This window comes from Opisthocomus hoazin, chromosome 7 (assembly GCF_030867145.1).
Source record: "Opisthocomus hoazin isolate bOpiHoa1 chromosome 7, bOpiHoa1.hap1, whole genome shotgun sequence".
Classification (NCBI taxonomy): Eukaryota; Metazoa; Chordata; class Aves; order Opisthocomiformes; family Opisthocomidae; genus Opisthocomus; species Opisthocomus hoazin.
This window is the reverse complement of record NC_134420.1, coordinates 54,300,859-54,319,283: the sequence shown is the minus strand read 5'-3', so window position 1 is coordinate 54,319,283 and position 18,425 is coordinate 54,300,859. Positions and strand designations below refer to the sequence as shown.

The 18,425-nt window shown below is 39.7% G+C and overlaps 2 long non-coding RNA genes across 2 annotated transcripts in view; one reads left to right on the top strand and one right to left on the bottom strand.

Moving 5' to 3' along the window:
* Positions 1 to 329: 329 nt before the first annotated feature.
* On the bottom strand, positions 330 to 4,099 carry LOC142361915 (uncharacterized). The gene is made up of 3 exons (XR_012764511.1): positions 3,968 to 4,099; positions 3,144 to 3,197; positions 330 to 525 (listed from the first exon to the last, which is right to left on the bottom strand). It is a non-coding gene; the product is annotated as an uncharacterized LOC142361915 (long non-coding RNA).
* A 389-nt stretch (positions 4,100 to 4,488) lies between these two features.
* Positions 4,489 to 18,425, top strand: part of LOC142361914 (uncharacterized) — a 32,257-nt gene continuing 18,320 nt past the window's right edge. Inside the window, exon 1 of the long non-coding RNA XR_012764510.1 lies at positions 4,489 to 4,687. This is a non-coding gene — a long non-coding RNA (uncharacterized LOC142361914). The remainder of the gene's footprint in view (positions 4,688 to 18,425) is intronic.

The window sequence follows — 18,425 nt, the reverse complement described above, 5'->3', positions numbered from 1 at the left end:
TTTTGTAATATCCAGCCTTATACTGTTAGACAGTTATTCACCTATTTTCAATGAATAATATAAGACAAAAGCTGTTCCCTTCCCTTCCCTTTTCCCTTCCCTTCCCTTTTCCCTTCCCTTCCCTTTTCCCTTCCCTTCCCTTTTCCCTTCCCTTCCCTTCCCTTTTCCCTTCCCTTTTCCCTTCCCTTCCCTTCCCTTCCCTTCCCTTCCCTTCCCTTCCCTTCCCTTCCCTTCCCTTCCCTTCCCTTCCCTTCCCTTCCCTTCCCTTCCCTTCCCTTCCCTTCCCTTCCCTTCCCTTCCCTGACGTAAAAGTAAGCTTTGTCTTGAAATTCTCTACTTGTGTTACTGTAATTCTTCTGCACATTAGGGCAAACACAATCACAGTTAACCTGTTTCTGCTTTCCAACATCATGCAGTGCTGGCATCTTTGATTTAGTGGAATGCTTGTCCAGCTTCCATTGCCCATCCAAACCGGTTTCTTGCTTGTACTCTCAAAGAGAGAATTGGAATCATGATGATGTCTTCCTACGGTGAAAAAATATATGGCAGACAATGAACGATTATTTAACTCATACACAGGAAAAGAACTGCTAGTGGTAATGATGCTTGTCTCATCTAATGATGGCTGGACTTGATGATCTTAGAGGTCTTTTCCAACCTATGATTCTATGGTCAATAGGGGTTTTAGCAGATGAGGATTCCTGTAACATAACAGGACCTACAACTGATAGCCAACCTTGTATCACCTAATTCCCTGTCAAGTGTAAATGTAACAAAGATTTGAAGAACACACACACAAAAAGCACTCAACACTTGATGAATCGCAGCAGTTCTTGAGCTTTCCTGACAAAGGAAGCTGTAGAGGCAGTGAGAGAAGAAGGATACCTTTGGGGCTGTATACCTTCTTTACATTGCTGTCAAAGGAAAACAAAATGAGCAACCGAGGTCATGAATCTAAACTTGTTGCATGACTAAAGCAGTTGGGTCGTGACTAAAGCTGTTATGAGACTCCACGTACCAAACTGCCAACATTTAGTAGAAGGCTGAACTGTGTTCCTAACAAATATTAAAAGCACAAATGTACAGTTGCCAGATACATCTGGCCTGCAAAGTTCATTCTGTTTTATTCTAGCTGTTTTGTCCGCATCCAGCCCACTCACATCCCCTGTCATCAATAATCCATCTGGTGTCAAGAATTATGACAATTCTGTATGACTTCTGAGATAACGAGCTCTTGATTAATAGGAAGTTTACAGTGAGAATTTCTTTTATAGAAGGCCACTGTGGACGCAGCCTGTACATGCCTGCTTCTGCCAGCTTGAAGGTAGTCACTTGAGAACCTCCTGGGTGCTGGGTGAGTGGAGAACTGGAGAATCTATCCAAGGGAAACTGAGAGTCTTTTTGATCTACAAATGGGTTTATTGAAATAGCAGTTTTTGCCTTGCTCACTTCATCAAACCTGAGTTCTGCCTTCCATAATTTCACTTTTTCCTCAATAAGAATGTCTTCATTTTTGTATAATTCTTTGCAGATTTGGTGCTCTCCTTGTGTTCAGAGACTGAACTGTGGACAGAATCATTGACATGAACAGTCCTAATGGCATGGTCACCAGGCAGAGTAGTATTGTGACGGAAATTAATTTTAAGACAATTAAAGGTCATTAAAAAACGGTAAGAATGCAGGAAATCCCTTTACTGGCTGTGGAGACCAAGACCAAAACCAAGACTCCGATATCTTGAAATCATGAAGAAGACTTGCCTGAAGTCAGAAGGCAGTGAACTGAAAGCTATGCTTATTTTAAGGCAGAAATGCAAGGCAAGTTTGGTGCAGCAAGCAGGAGTTTCACCTGCAGTTCCAAATGGAAATGTCGTACAACATTTGTGTTTAGACAAAATGTATTGGATTCAGGTAATGAAAGACCCAGAAAAAAGTCCATGAATGTGTTTGCTTTATGAATGAATCATGCAGTATATTTCAAAGGTAAACATAAATAGTCTGTGGCAGGCACATTAAACTGTTCATGTGTGTTCTCACCACAAAAAAAGAAGCACAGCTAGGGGTTAGGTGATCCTGTAAAAACTTTTCTTTTGCTTACAGCCCTTTCTATTAAACCTCTTTTCTTGAAAGAAGAAACTGGTAGAAAAATCATTACTTTGGATAATTTCTATTTACAAAGATTAGGCACCAATGTACTTTTTTTCTGTGCTACGTTTTCTGTATTATTTCTGATCTACCCCTCCCACTATCAACTCCAAATCATTTTTGCACAGTCTTAGCACAGAAACATTGATACTGAAGAAACATTTTCCCTGCAGGCATTTGGAGACTGGCTTTACAGAGATGCCTGGTGAATGAGTAGATGAGAAGAGTCTATGTAAGGCGACCAGGAATAAGAATAGCTACTCCTCCATACAAACTGTGTGACGATAAACAATTCCTGTATGCAATGGAGGAAACAGGATTTTCACTGAATAATAATTTGAAAATTTCCACTTTTCCCAAATTGTTGACTGACAGACTGCAAAGTCTTAGATCTGTTCATTATTAGATTTGTGAGTTTCCTTAGTGAGTAATTCTCAGGCTGTAATTTATGTGTAATGCCATAAATAAGCAGCTGAGCGTGTGAGGTTAGTTATAGGAGTCAGAGTTATGTTCTGTCCTTTTGTACGTAACATGAGATTTATAGTGTAGCCTGCCACAGACTGTAAGCAAAAGCAGCAATATATGAAATATGTCCTTGGAGAATACTTCGGCTAATAGTGATCTTTTCACATTATGAACACTTCTAGAGGTCAAGACCACAGCCTGTCCAAAGGAGTGTTTGTCACCAAAAAATCTCTAGCTAATAGTAGGTATACATAAACTGGCACATTAAAACAGAGCTGGATTATCTGATGCAAACACTTAAATGTGTTTTTTTCACTTCCTTTCTCTCATCCTGCCTGCAGCAGAGTGGGGAAATGTTCTGCCTCAGAGATCACAAGAAAATCATTACAGTAAACACAGCCACAGTGTGCATACTATGTGAGCAGAAATGTGTGAAGGATGGGCCCAGATCCTTCTAGATCTCAGTGCCAAAGACCCTTGAAATCAGGGCCTCTGTTTCTCTCGGATGGATGAATATTATTTCTTGCCATACTCACTTTTGGAGTCTACAAAGGTCACGACAAAAATCAATCTGTATGCTTCTTCCACATCTGTAATGACAGGAGATGCTGTGAAATACAGAGTCTCAAAACCCTGCAACTAAGTTTCATGCTGGACCTGTTATTAGATGGTTTGGAGTTAGAATGAACAGCTACATGGCCCAACACCAGGGAGGCTGTGAGCGAGAAGACAGCTCTTTGAGACTGCAGGGGAGGAATCAGAGGAATAACATAGTCATTAGAGTGGGAGCTTGCTGCAGGCATTGAACTTGTTATTCCTGCTTATGCAGGGGACAGGCATGTCGGTGGGTGCACCCATGTTTGTGTGAAAAAATGCAGGAGATATTAGCTGAAATAATCTCTGGTCAAAACCAAGGCCCTCATACCTCCGTATCACCTTACACCTTGGGAATGTTTGGGCCCACCACCACTGGAGTGTCATAAACCTCAAGTTTAAAATCCTGAGGTCTTGTTTCCCTCCTGTGCTATGGGGTGATGACACACAGACAGTACCTAACCATGTCGTACCAAGACACCCAAGCCCACCGTGCCCGCACAACAGCCCCCAGCGGTGATCCCCATGGGCCAAAAGGCTTTAGAGTCACACCTTAGCTGGAGGTAACCTCTTACCAAGCCAAATGCTATAAAGCAGCTTAGAGTACAGGCAGGTTATACTCTTAGGCTGTGACAGCTGTACCAGCTATACGATCTGAAATGATCTAGCTCAAGCTTTAGCTTCATTTGTAATCCATCACCCTTGCACCATACTAAGGCATTTGTTTGTGGTGTTTCAGAGGGGAAGCTGCTGGCATCTGACTCACCGTTTCCTGCAGCGTGTAGGTGTTTCTTGGAGCTCCCTCAAAGAGTGACCCATCCCGATGCTGCTCGCTGTGCGAGCTGCTTCTGAATCACAGCCACCGCACCAGAATACTGCTTAAAGCTGGGGCATCAAGGCTATTCACATAGAGTAACAAAAGAGGCAACCAGTAGTTAAATGCACCCGCTGTGTTTCTCCTACTCTGTAATATTTTTCCTTTGTTTTTGCACATTGAAAACAAAGGATGGAATTCAATTTCTGTTAGAACCAGGGTCGTTGCGGTGGAGTTGGACTAAAATGAAAATGCCCCCAAAGATTTGATTCACTGGCTGCAAAACAGAATAGCAAAAGGATTAAATAAATTGTAGAAGGCAAATAAAGCTTTCCCTGCCCATCACTAAAAGTTAAAAGCATTACAGCAAGTAACATGGTTGTCATGGTGACTGAGTGTTTTTTTATGGTAAAATACATCAGGCAAAGATGAAATGTTTTTAATTTACAGCTCAGATGACAGGGAACCAAGCAGTGTAAGCAAGAGGAGGAATACATTTTTGGTAGATACATGCAAGTTATTATTTTTTCCTATGAAAATTCTCATCACTGTTCAGTATTTTTCCTGCCCCCTTCTTATCTTCGTTCAAGTTCTGAGTATGTTTGTCTTCTGCCAGCACCAGGAGCCAGCAAGACAGCTTTAAAGGAAGATGGAAATGGGCACTACTCACAGGTAGGCTCCTGGTAGTAAACAGACAATAGGCCCTCTTATACCAATGTTTCAAGGAGAAGAATAATCCTTAAATCTGAATGCTGCACTATATCTTCTGTGGTCCTGGCACTTGCAAATACATAAGCACTCAGCTGAATAATCGGCAGCACAGCATTAGTTCAGCAATTTTTTCTCCTGAAATTGTCAGATAACTCAATTGCCTGGGCTCCACAGACTAAAATTCAGTTTTCTTTGCCTAAAATTAGCAGTCATTAAAAAAAAAATTAATGAAATATTCAATTTGCCTCTATTTAAATTGAGGGGAAAATCTTTTTAAGGGAGGAAGTGTCTGAAAGACTAGAAGATAGTTTATCACATGATTACAAATTAGTTGAATGTAAATTACTCTTGTCAAGCTGTAACAGGCTCTACTTCTGCAAGCAGCTTTATGAAACCATTGGGGCAAAGCTGCCCACTTTAATTTGATAGCAAACTTCCTCATGACTTCAGCACCTCTGAGCTTATTTGAAGACTGATGAACAACAGCATTCTCACCTACAGCTGTGCAGTTCCGGATAACATTTCAAGTCCATGGTAAAACATCCAATGGACCTTAATAGGAGATTTTCTCTAGGTCTGTGACAGAGAGTTTAATTATTTAAGTGTTGGAAGCAGGGAATTTGCAGAAAGCCTAAAGATCATCATAGACATCACCTTGTCTCTGCGAGTTGTCTCTCCTTCTCTCTGTCTCTGTTTAAGGGTAATGAATGTCATAAATGGAGATGAATGTCTGAATGATTTGTGTGTAATGACTGCTAGTTTACAGGTGGCTTTTTGGTGGTAGCAGTAAGGAAATCAAATTTATTTTGCATTTATTGATATTTTTAGCAACATACCACTTTATGCTTTATGATTTTAAACAAACTAGTAAAAAATTAGCTAGTAACAATAATTATGGATTAATAGTCAGAGGTAAGTCTCATTGAAATCAGTAGTAAGGTATGTATTAACTTCAACAGGCATGAGATCAAGATTTTAATGGCACGAGCTAGGTACCTTTTTGAAGATGTTACTTCAGATTAAAAAAGGAAGAGTGTGTAACGTTCTTTTTCTGTAAGAGACAAAAAGATGTGGTTTTAGGTTAAAGTTGAAAAACCTATCAGATGCCTTTGCTAAATAATTTCATTTGTTAGATAATCAGATTTGCAGATTCCTACATAATTACCAAACTAGTAATTTTTTTCATAGCATTATTAGTAACCACAGCATTATTATTTACAAATTGCATAAGACAAAAATAAATATAATGGATATGGGAGGTCACTTAATCCACTGGGCTAGGAAGCAGTAAGAATGATTCTGTCAACAATGGCTGAATGCAGAAGAATCAACATTTTAGTCGCCTATTTTTAAGAGGAATAAAATCCACCACTTTCCTGGGTCACCTTAGACAACCTTTTAGTAATGCATTGGTTTTCTGAAAGGAGAGCTGGGTGAAACATTCACCATGAAAGTAGCTTTGGGATGAAATTTCCATCTCCCCACTTCATAATGCTTCTGCAAATAGTATCAATTTCATGTGTATTGAATTTTCATGAAAACAGTCCTTAGGTATGGGTGAAACCGAAGAGTGAATTTTAGTGCTTGGCCTAAGCAGATTTGTTAAATCAATGTAGCCCAAATTATTTCAATAGTTCTATATTTCTTGCAGCCCAAACCATGTGTCTTTTAAAACAGTTGAAAGTTCTTCAAGGTCTCCATTTTGCAAAGTGCAACATCTTTGAGACGCAACACTGGGAATTGATATGCGATTAAGGCTAAAATTCATCCAGTTGAGAATACTCGGCTAGTGAAGGTTTGGTTTCAATGAGAGCTGCAAGTATTCAGCCTTTGGGAATTAAGGAAGGAGACCTGTGTGAGCACTTATATCTGGAAAACTTTTGAGATGGCTTTCTTGGGAGGTGATACAGAAGTCAACAGACCTGACACCTAATACTAGTTCTACTACTCCTACCTGTAGTACAGGCAGCATAGATACAGGTAAACATGGTAAACAGCATAGAACTCTTGAAGCAGAAGAAATACTTGTACTAATGAAAAGTTCGTTCTGTCATCTTGGTCCTAATAGTTCTGAATGATGCCATAGGCTCTGTCATGAGGATATTTGGCATCCTAGAAGGTGGATGGAGATCTCTTCACCCATCCCTCATAGTCCATAAAACCTTCTATTGCACTGGACAGGAGTTGCATGCACGTGTTTTGCCGCTTTTAAAGCTGTTATTTTGTTCTTACCATTTAATTTCTTTGTATAATTCATATCTGAAACACTAGTCTGTGAGTTGCCACTGGGGTGTGTTAAAAGGCTATCTGATTTCCTGTCTGTTTCACCCGCCTGCTTTATAACTGTTCCACAGAAACAGAAAATCAAGGATACAGATTTTCAGCACAATGGCAGGGAGAAAGGTAAAACACTAAATGGGCTGAGGCTTCTTCACGTGTGTGAAATGAGCATGTCCCTGCCTCTCGGCACGAGCCGGAGTCTGGAGCAGCTGCGAGTCACCTGCTCAGCCTCCAGCCCCGCACATTTGCTTACTCTGCACAGCCGGCGCTAACACATTCTGACAGAAGGGTCACAGGTGAAATAGGAGACCTCTTTTTCCTAATCCGGGGTAAATTGCCTTCCAAATAACATATGGGTGCAACCTTCAGGGCATCAGGGTTTAACCACAAAGGTTAGGTTATTCAGAACGCAGACATTACAGAAGTGATGACACACAATTCGTTCAAATAAGTGTTTGTTTTCTAAGAAGGATGAATACCGCACCTCTGTTGGAGCCCAGCTGGAGTTCTGGACACTCGTGAAAATCGGGCTTTTTATGCCTAAAGCTCAACCACAAAACAAACCCAGGCATATTAAGCACAAATGCCACTTTGTAAAGAAATGAAAAAAATAGGCCGGCATTTCAACAACTCATGAATGAGATTTTTCTTCTGATGGAATCCTGATCTTTGGTAGTTTTTGTTGGTGGTTTTCTGTGTCAGACCTAAATTAAGGATGATTCTAGTTAGGCTTGACTGCAAGTCTTCTAGCTACTCTCTAGAAAGGCAAATAGGACCCCTAAAAAGATTTAGTATGTGTAGAAAACACAATTCTAAACACTAAAAAGGCTCCTACTAGCACCAGATAGCCTTTGTTCAAACACTGTTTTTTCTTTGAGGAGTGTTTGCTGTGTTAAGAAATGATCCCTTAGCCTTTTTATTGTGAAGAACACTGGTTCAGAAAGGCATAGTATTTCTCAGTAACTTCAGAAAGTTTAAGCTCTGCAATATCTTTAACGTATTCTTTTGGCAGAAATTAGTGCTTAGATGAGTCCTATTTTCTTATTTATTGGAGTATTATGCAGTTTTAAATAATCCTTTCGTAATACTAAAGGTTAGAGCACAGAGAGTTTCATAATCCTGTGTGGCGTTTATCTATACCTAGACAGTCCCAGACCATCTGCCAGGATTGCTTTTCCTTGATTATGCATCAGAACAATTATAGTGACAATGAATAACTATTTTCCATGATAAACCAGGGGGTGGATGACTCAAAAGACTAGTAATGCCTAGAAAACAAGCCTTTGATTTCCAGTTCACTGATTCAAGTGCAGCTTCAGCCATGACGGGTCAGAAATCAGGCCAGACTAATTCTTGGGGTACCATATGGAATAAGCTTGATCAGATAATTTTGGCTGTTGTGGCACTTTATGAGAGAGTGTGGAAGAATGAGAAAAGAGCCAACAACCTCAGGACAGATTCAAAATAAGGTAGATAAAACAATATAACGAAGGATTATGTATACTTCTCTCTATCCATCATTTGCTCTCTCCTGTTCTTTTACTGAATGCATTTACATGCTGGGGCATGGGTTGATACGCAACTCACCATCAGACAAATATATGCCAAGACCTTCCCCCACCCTGCAAATTATGACATTTTACTGATTAAGAATAGATTTAGGCCTTTCTCTTAGCTATCTTAGCAGAAAGGTTGTGAAAATAGTAGCACATGGAGAGTGGACTCTCCGTCACAGTGAATTAAAGCTGCCCTGAGACTGCTCTTGTCTTGGGAGATGGGCAGACTAGAATATAATACTAACGTGGGAGTCCAAAAATGCTTTTACCCTAAGCTCTCCATGCCTATGAGAGCTGCAGAAAGAAAAAAGTTGTGACTACAGCCGGCTGGAGTCACAGTGTTGTCACAGGGTGAAAGCACTGGGCTGGCCACACGCCTGCCTTATTGGGAAGGGTTGCCTGGTATCGTTGTACTTCTGGAATTAGATGCCATGCATTGCTCTCTTTATCTCCTTCATTAATTTTTTTCTTTCTTTCCTTCCTTTAAGATCATATTGTTAAGCCAACTGATTCACTTGCCTAAGAGAAAGTCAAGGCAGAAAACTGAGTTTTATTTTCCCTGGGTTTCTGAGCAGATGCTCCAGCTGGCATTTTATTAGTGATCCCTTTAAATCTGAACTCAATCCTTGCTGCTGTCCATCAGTGGTTGGCAGAAAGATTACAATAATAACATTGACCATCTAGCTCCACAGCAGTAATACGATGCATCAAGACAAGGAAAGTTCCTAGTGGCCAGCGAAAAATGTCCGGTATTTAAGTGTCTCTCCTGGCACACATGGAAACCAGGCTGAGACTGAATCTGCTGAGGACCATTAGCAAAGCAGCTGAAATACAAGCGTAATAGAAGAGGCAGTGGGAAGTCAATCCTTGCAAATGGTTATGAAAAGGATAAGTATCTATACGCTTCATATATAAGCTTTCATCTGCATGTCTCAAATGGTTTTATAAACACCAATGAATTAAGTTTCAGTGCACCCTTGTGAGGTATTTTACTCCCATCTTGCTCCCATAATTAATGTACAATTAAATGAGTGCACCGGGAGCTGAAATGATCTGGCAATAGAAGCGCTGTATGTTTATATGATACAGTGTGAAAGTAAGGCCTAATGGTCCCAGCTCTCTGCACCACAGCCTTGGGCTTCCAAGGGCATCAGTTAATATACTCAGTGCTTGTCAAACTGTTCAGCTGCCCTTCTCATAAAGCATGGAAAGAGACAAGGGAAATTATTAGAATTTTTGTGTAACAATCACAGAACATATTCCCATCAATTAACTGATGGCTAGCTAGGTGCACTTGTTTTCCTGGTTGCTTGAAGATATGTCTCCCCTTGCACAATTATCTCTCTTCCCTATTAAAAATACAGGCAGAGATACCCCTCTGAAATTGTTTAAAAACTATGCAAAGCTTGGGAACAATTCTTAAATGTAATGACCAGCAATATGAACAGGGAGTATGGAAAGAAAAGACTCAGAGATTTATACTGAACTCCTTTATTCTTGAATTCTCACTGGCTCAAATGGATTTCAGGTTTCGAATAGCTACAGAAAAGACGTATTATAGGATGTCTCTCTTTTGATCTAGCAAACCGGACAAGTTCTTATTAAAATTAACTTTGAGTAAAACCAAAATCAGCTGTCTTCCCATCTTTTTCCTTTAATGATTGCTATATGTGTAAGGAAACTGTTATATCTTCTGGTTTTGATTTTTGGTTCAAAGCTCTGCTTCACTTACGGGTGTTTTCCCCATCCTTTTGAATCTTTTTGTAGAGGAGACTTTGAAACCAGCTAAAATCCAGTTGAAGCGAATGACTGGCTTTGATAAAAGCAAAAAATGCTGCTGTCTTTTTCATATTTTTTTTTAATTCAAACCTTAAAAGAAGATCTTTTTCATGCAAGTTTAAAAAATCGGTAATTTTACAGAGAGAGAAATGTGCTTTGTCTGAGGCTTTCTTTGTTCCCTCTACTGTTGCTGAAGGTTTTGTAGTTTTATTACCTTACCTGCTGCAGTTGAGGATTGCTGTCTCTCCAGAACAGCCCTTTGAAAGACAGGTCTGATTCTCCATGCCCTTGCTCCAGCCTTAGCTCTCCTGCTGTTTCCCTGATTTCAGGAGGGTTTTCCTGGTTTACATCACTAGGGAAGGAGGAGTCACTGGAAATGACAGCAGGGGCTTAGAGGTATGGTGGGCAGCTCAGAAGCCCTTAATAACAGCTCTGCATCTCGCTGCCAGCTTTCACTTTCTTCTTGATTCTGGACTTCAGTCCTAATCACATAGACCCTATCTTTAGAGTGAAGATGATGAATGAAATAGGCACTGACTTCTCTATGAGAGGTATGAAGCCCAGCCTTCTGCAAAAGTAGCTTTGGTTACAGTACACGGGGACAGAGAAATTCCAACATGCACTGTTTGCATTCCATTGGCTTTCTCTCTTCTTCCTTCTAGAAAGGCAGGGATGACGCTACTAATTTTGGTTTTGATTTTATTTTTCTTCAGTTCCACTCTCAAAACATTGGCTGCTCCTACACCCTTAAAAGCTTTATTGAACCTATATACATGCTTAAGTCTGTTTTGCTTCTAGAATGTGAAATGTCTTTTGGGGAATATTGTCAAAAGCATATAAAGGATTTAGAAGCACAGATTATTGGGCTTTTGAAATGTTTTTCTCCTGTTTTAACCCTTTCTACATGTACATTTGATGGTTTTATAAAAGGCAGTACTTTTGTTTCAGTTTCTCCATAGCTTGGCAGACTGGCCACTGAGAGAGCTGTCAGTCAGCTCAGATGACGACACGCATGTCAGACTTGTTACTGTGTTTGAAACTCAGACCCATCCTGTATCTTTCATATATTAATCTTTTTCCACTCCTTTACTCACTCATGCCACTGAATACTTTCCTTGACTCTCTTCTTCAGCTGTGAGAGCCACTGTCATGGCTTCAGACGACACTGTGTATAAGCTGATGAAGTCTTCTAATTAGTATATCTCATACACACAACTAGAAACATAATGTGAACCTGAAAAAGAAACTGACTGAAAAATCCTTCTCGTGGCTGGAGATTGGTTGGAAGTTTTCTCCAGCTCAGAGTGGCAGGTGCTGGCCGGTCTATGATTCATATCTTCATGTTTTCCTCCAGGGCTGTGTAGGATGGGATCACAGCCTTGGATCTCTCCTGGCTCAGAGCTTCCCTGCTAGGGAAAGGACCTGGAGCATTAACAATGTCCTTGAGTTCACCTGCTTTCTCCATCTGTTGTTGGAGTTGTGTCTGTGGGTATTTTATTAAAGGTTTGAGGTTGCCAGAGGAGTTTCAGGAGATGTTTTATGGTGTGTGGGAGTACGGGGGAACAGGTACTCCATGGAAGCTTCTGCATCTCCCACTGTTCACACTGAACACAAACAGTTCCCGCTGGTTTTGTAGCTCATATATTCTCTTCTGGTCTTACATTTCTACTATCCAGGTATCTTTCTAATTGAAATGGAAAGGTTTTCACATGTTCACGTGTCACAGAAAGCTGTTTCTGAAAGTAGAGTTTTTAAAGGGGTTTCAGGAGTTTGAAAGGGAGAAATCAAACAGAAAAGGGAATGTGAATGGCAAAATGTACAGCTAAGGCAATTTTAGACAGCAGGTGCAAGCCTTTCTAAGATGCCATGATACAGGGGATAAGCATCCCCTTTATTTATTTAAGCTTGTGTTAAAATAAAGTGCCCAGGGTAATAAAGAAAATGGCAATTTCTCAATTCATTGTAGGAACTGGACTTCCAAGGACGTGAAGTAATTGAAATCAGACAATATTAGCCAGAAGGGAAAGTGTAAATCACTAGCTGGAGGAAAATGAAATGATAATTGGATGAGAGTGCTGGGGACTAGGCACTAGTACAGGTAAAATGATAACAACAACAACAGATTAAATCTAGAGCTGTTGTATGGAGCCAGGTTTTGTGGGTAGAGAGAAATAAGATGTCTTGGTTTACTTATTTTTAATAATTTGGACAGTTGATTTCTGGCTACATGCTTGCTACTTTTATTTCGTTAGTGGTTACTCACAGTTGTGGACAGAACATGGAGAACATATTTGGAAAGTCTCTTCTGATTTCAGTGGAGTTTCTTGGATTTGGTAGGCAATGTGTATACCTGCATAACCACCAGTATTTTGTATACACGTAATAATTTCATTCTGCTGAAGACAATGTAGTAGATTCAGTTGTTGCATGCTCCAGACTTACATCTATACTTCAAGCTGGGACTCTTTTTCATGGAAACTTTACTTTAGACTTTTTGACTGCTTTTAATCTGAAATTATTTCAGTTTAGATCGCCAGATGCCTTTTAGGATAAGGGAACATGAAGTAACAGAAAGCAGACTCCTCCTCGAAGGTAATTCTTACCTACAGGCTGTAGTATTTGAACGTACATCTGTAAATCACACAGGCTGTAGCTGTTTCACCAATGTTGCCCCCACCCCTGCCCCTGCTCTTGCCCCTCCCAATCCAACAATATCCATACGTATAAAGGGCATTATTTAAATACGGAAAGGCTGACCTGACACAGCACAGAACTTTCTACTGAAAGTTTTTTGTCTGACACGTTTTAAACACAATGTCACATAAAAGTAATACTTAACCTTTTGTCTTCTTCACAGGAGCCTGTGTAAAATATTTAACATACACTTTAAAATCCTTTACTGTGCAGTTTCTCCTGAATCTCAGGTGAATATTCAATTTAATTCACAGCCAGCAATCTTGCTGGGGAGACCAGCTCATCTATGCTTTGGACCTCTGACTTCTTCTGTAACTGTTCAATCTGTCTTTCTGTTTCTGTATGTGACATTTTCTGCCCTTTCGTTCATTGCAAATAGGTTTTCTCTTTAACCTTGTGGTACCAAAACATTTAATTGTATTTGAAAGTAATGGCATTTGGTAATTGGCGATGCACCAAGTGGTAAAGGGCACCTTCGGTAATCTACTTGAATGCTATCTATATGAAAGCTGAAATAATTTGATTCTTCAGCTAAGAGTTTGAGCATACTAACATTATCTTCCAAGCCATTAGTGTAAAGAAGCTGACAGCAGGCTGCCTTGGCTCTGCACTTCCCCTATCACTACTTTAGTTAAAATTAATAATCAACACCTATTGATACAGAGGATGAGTAGTAAAGGTTTGAAAGTGTTTGGAAGGACTTTTTACAGGTGTTTTTCTTGGCTGTGTTATATAGTAACATTACTGTAACTCTAATTTTCAATATTTAATTAAAAATAGTCAGGAGATTTTAGAGCTATAAATAATTTTCTGTCTATATATTTGAAAGTTGAAAATGTTTCACATGATGAAATTGTAGTTTTGTGGTCAGTTCTAAATATTACTCTACGCGCACATAGCAGAGGAAGAAAATGAAGTATAAATACACATTCGTGTGTGGATATGAGTGGATACAAAAGGGACTGTGTACAAGCATCATTATGGATTAAAAAGCAATGTAAGCCATGGGGCTGTGTATAGGGGTGAGAGAAATTAAACAGCATATAATACTTGAACAAAATTATTGAAACATGATTGACCGTATGACTTTACGTGAATTGTCTAGTGTGCCTTAAGGTTCTCCTTCAACTGGAAATGATGAATTAATTTTGTGCAGCATTTTGAGGTCTTTAAGTATTTGTTCCAGGCAAGGAGGGACAGGCAGAATAGGGAGTCTTGCTAGCTGCTATTTCTTCCTTCTGTTGATACAAAAATGTAAAGATTCATTTCGATCAAATCTATCATTTCTAAGTCAGTTTTGTTCACTCTAGTACGCATTATTATCTAATCATTATCAAAATATCAGCTAAGTATATTTATTTTGTTAAGTCACAGGTGAGAATCATTTGCCTAAACAGAAAAAGAAGGGAGTAAGGAGAGAGGAACAGGTACACGAAGTGACTTACATAATGATCTGGCTGAGAATCCCCAGCAGAAATAGAAGAGCTTCCTAGATATAAATTTTTATATGTAGTGCTTTTTTTTGCCTACTGTTTCTCATTCAGAACAATTCTTACTCATTTGCATGCCATTATACAATGCTGATGGGCTTCTTAGTGGCAAGAATTGCATAAGTCTGCAGGTTCAGCAATATAGTTCAGCTACACAGACAGATGTTTGTTCATTCTTAATGGCATTGGTTTGGGTGACATTTGGCTTTCAGTCCACATTGTTCTTGCTCAACTATGGTGAAATAAAAAAAGAATTGGAAGGCACAGTCACATTCGTGTTGCTGAATGAAGAGTCATTGTGCCATGCTTACAGAGACTGAAGTGTCATCCAAGGGAATTAATTATAGCATTCTGTTCTCCAATTTAATCTGGCAATTACTCCCTTTTCAGAATAGTAGGCTTTGATTTTATTTACATATTTTATACAAACTTTGCAACAGACCCATAACCGTGTCACCAATTCACTGCCTTTTCGAGGGTGTAGGGAGACAGCAGTGCGACTGTGGAGGTGACAGCAGCGCTGAGCCTGGAGGGGGGGGTCTCCATTCTCTGCCCTTGCCTGAGAGCATCAGGGCAAGTCTATCTATCTGCATCACGGATCATATTTCTGAATATGGGTAATAAATGAGGTATCCCAAATCACTCTGGTTCTCAGTCTTTCCAGTTCTGAAATATTAATCTGTCTGTCTGTAGCGCATAAGATCTACTTTGTGGAAGTGATAGTCTGTTTTTCATGAAGCATTTTGATCCATTCATGTTCGAGTCTACAGGGCAAAAAAAGCTGAACGTGACTTATGTCTGTCAGTGTGGATGTGTGGAAACAGTAACACCATTTCTTGTTAGACTGAAGTTCCTTTTTAAACTTGTAACAGTGTCCTGTGATGTTTGTTGCTGTGAGAGCTGTTTTCAAACTGGAGCTGAATTTCACACATGCTGCTGGGGTGCCTTTATCCTCAGCTCCCTTAGAATTGCACACTTCTGTGCTAATACATTTTTGGCCTCCACATCACAACTTTAAAATGGCTCTATCCCTTTGGACATTTTAAGGTTAATATCAACTATATTTTTTTTCCTTCTATAAACCTAAATGTAGTAAGATATGACAATCATTAGCACACTTTTCCATTAGTGGGATGTCTCCAAATTAACCCTACGAATAGCTAGTACTAAAACTTGAAGTACTCAAGGCAAATTCAGAGCACGAATAAACAGGATCTGGATTTACATCTCATTATAGCAAGTCTGAAACTGGCTCTTATACCTCTTTAATGTCCAGCATAGTTTAATTAATGGTTGTCTTGAATCAAATGTTGGATGGATGTGTGCATACAGATGTATGTGTATGAAACTACATTATTTCTATCAAAGGATATTTCATTGGATTCTTCAAGAGGAGTGAAGAACTGCAGGTTGAGGGAGGAATTTTTTTAAGTGAAACCTGTTAGGTGTCTCATGGTTGTTCAGTGAATGAATCTGTCATGATAGCGCTGTCTCCAGGGAAACTTTGGAAGCTATTGCCTAGAAACTCAATGAAGATCAATTAGCTCCTACCACCTGCACATGTGCAATGCGTTTAAAGAATGGCAACTGCATGTAATGGGAACAGTGGCAAAACCATTTTTTTTTCTCCTTCAGTATATCAGTCATAGTAATCAGTTGCTTCTTTCTGTGTCCTAATAGATGAATTATAAGGAGGAAGTGCTTTGAACGCAAGGAGAGATGTTGTCCTGACAGATATGTCCCTTTGCTATATGATGTCGAAGCATATTTACAAAAGGTAGATCTTTCTCTATGCCAGTGTGCCATCAAGAGCAATCTCAAAGCAAAGAAGGTCTCTTGTCTCTTACTAGCTAGTTTCCTACCACAGAGCAGACTGACAGCTCAGCTGAAAGCTGTGTGTTGGGTTTGCTCAATCAGCAAGTGCTGCTAATTGCCAGCAATGGCAAACCATGGGGAGATTCATAGCCCTCTCTTCAGCACCGTAAGAGAAGAAAAGATTTTTACAGGTGAAGGAACACCATGAACTGCTGCAGAAGTGATTCCTTTAATGATTCATGGATATAATTATTATTATTTTTAATGATGATACAGTGCTTAGAGGCATTAGTAGAAATCTCAAATAAATGTAGGACAAACACTTTTTTATAGCCTGGAATTATACAGTCTAAGGGATATTCATCGCTACAAACTGCATTACAAAAATATGCATTATGATTTTTCATCATTTAATTCTGCAGAATTTGTCTCCTTTCTGGATTTGCTTATAAATCTTAATTAGCCACTGTGGAATTGAAAGCAAATAAGAGATTACAGAAAACAAAATAAAAGGTTTAGATAAAATCTGTTAAATTATGAGAATGAATTCTGTCACTTACCAAGAATAATAAATTAATTGACTTTAGGTCTTACCACAGCCAAAGTACAAAAGCACATTTTAGTCCTGGTTTTCAATATTCAGATCAAGTTGGCTTTGCATTTGCATGGAAGCAAGGACCTAAGAATCTAGGTTCTTATCGAGATGCCGTCAATACATGTAAGGCAGGGAAGCTGTGGGTTTGGCAATGACCTATGTCCTCTGAATTTAGATGGGCAAGTGTCTTCAGAAATCACTTGCTTATGTAAAATGCAGAGCAGCTTTGCCATTTTCAGCACTAAAGTGTCATATACACCACCAAGTAAATATAAAGTAACTGGTTCATTTGAATATTTTGGGATTTTAATGGGAAAAATCCCATCATGAATGAAGAGATCAGCAAAGTTACTGAAGAAATGTTCACCCTGAACAGAAGTGGAAACCATTTGCTATATTCAGGGCATCTATCTGCATAGCAGCACACACCCCACTCCTCACATCCAGTGGAAACAACCTGTCTAAGCGAAAACCTGATGGCCCAAGGGGAACTAGCAGCTGCCAGTACTGCCACACAAAAGGAAACTCAGAGAATGAGTGAGAAGCCTGGACACCCCCTGTGCTATTTGATTCTGAAATGCCTCAGTGCCCCTGGGTGTTAGCCTATAATGTATTACAAAAAATACCCCATAGCTCTAAAATAATCTGTTTCTCCTGCTATCCCCTATTCTAAACAGTCATAGTTATAGATCACTCATTGCACATACCAAGCCTCATGTGGGTTTTTTTTTTTCCTGTCCTTGGTATCCAGTTCCTGAAGTCCAGCAGTAGTGGCTGTAGCTTTGGTACAGAGGGAGCAGCAGGAATGAAACTGCTCCAAGACACAGCCTTTCTCCCCTTCATGTTGCACTGAGCAGATGAAACACACTCCTGTGCTAGCTGTGCAGGAGAAGGGACAGCTTTAGCTCCTACAGCCACCCTAGAAAACCTCTGCTTGCATTCAGGGTAAGTGGCGAGGATTCACCGACTCAAGTGCCAGCACAGCCTATCCTGCTGATCTAGTCTGCAGCCTTGTACACGGAATATTTACTGGAAAAAATGGATTATAGATTTTTTGAAACTGTCTTGCATTATTTTAGAGGCTCGAAGTGATGGTGCTGCTGCCTGAAGAACTTACTGATGTTTAAACACCTCTGTCACAAGCAAACTTGGCCTTTTTCATATGTGGCTGTCAAACTGCACCTTCTAAGCCACTTGGTCCTGTGATGCCTTTCTGGCTAGCCAGGCAGAGAAGCTGCCTCCTGTCACACACATGTTTTCAATGTCTAAACGCATAGGGAAGTGATCAAATTACTCCTCAGCTTTCTTTTCAGGTAATCAAATATATTGAATCCTTGTGACATGCCATATGGCTTTCTAGCCCCTGGATAATTTTTGTGAAATTAAGACTGTGCAGAAGAAAGCAATTCATATCTTTAAAACTTGACATGCAGCTAAGATTTCATCATACAAAACAAGCTGCAGAGAGATGCTTCTCTCCTATTGTGGGC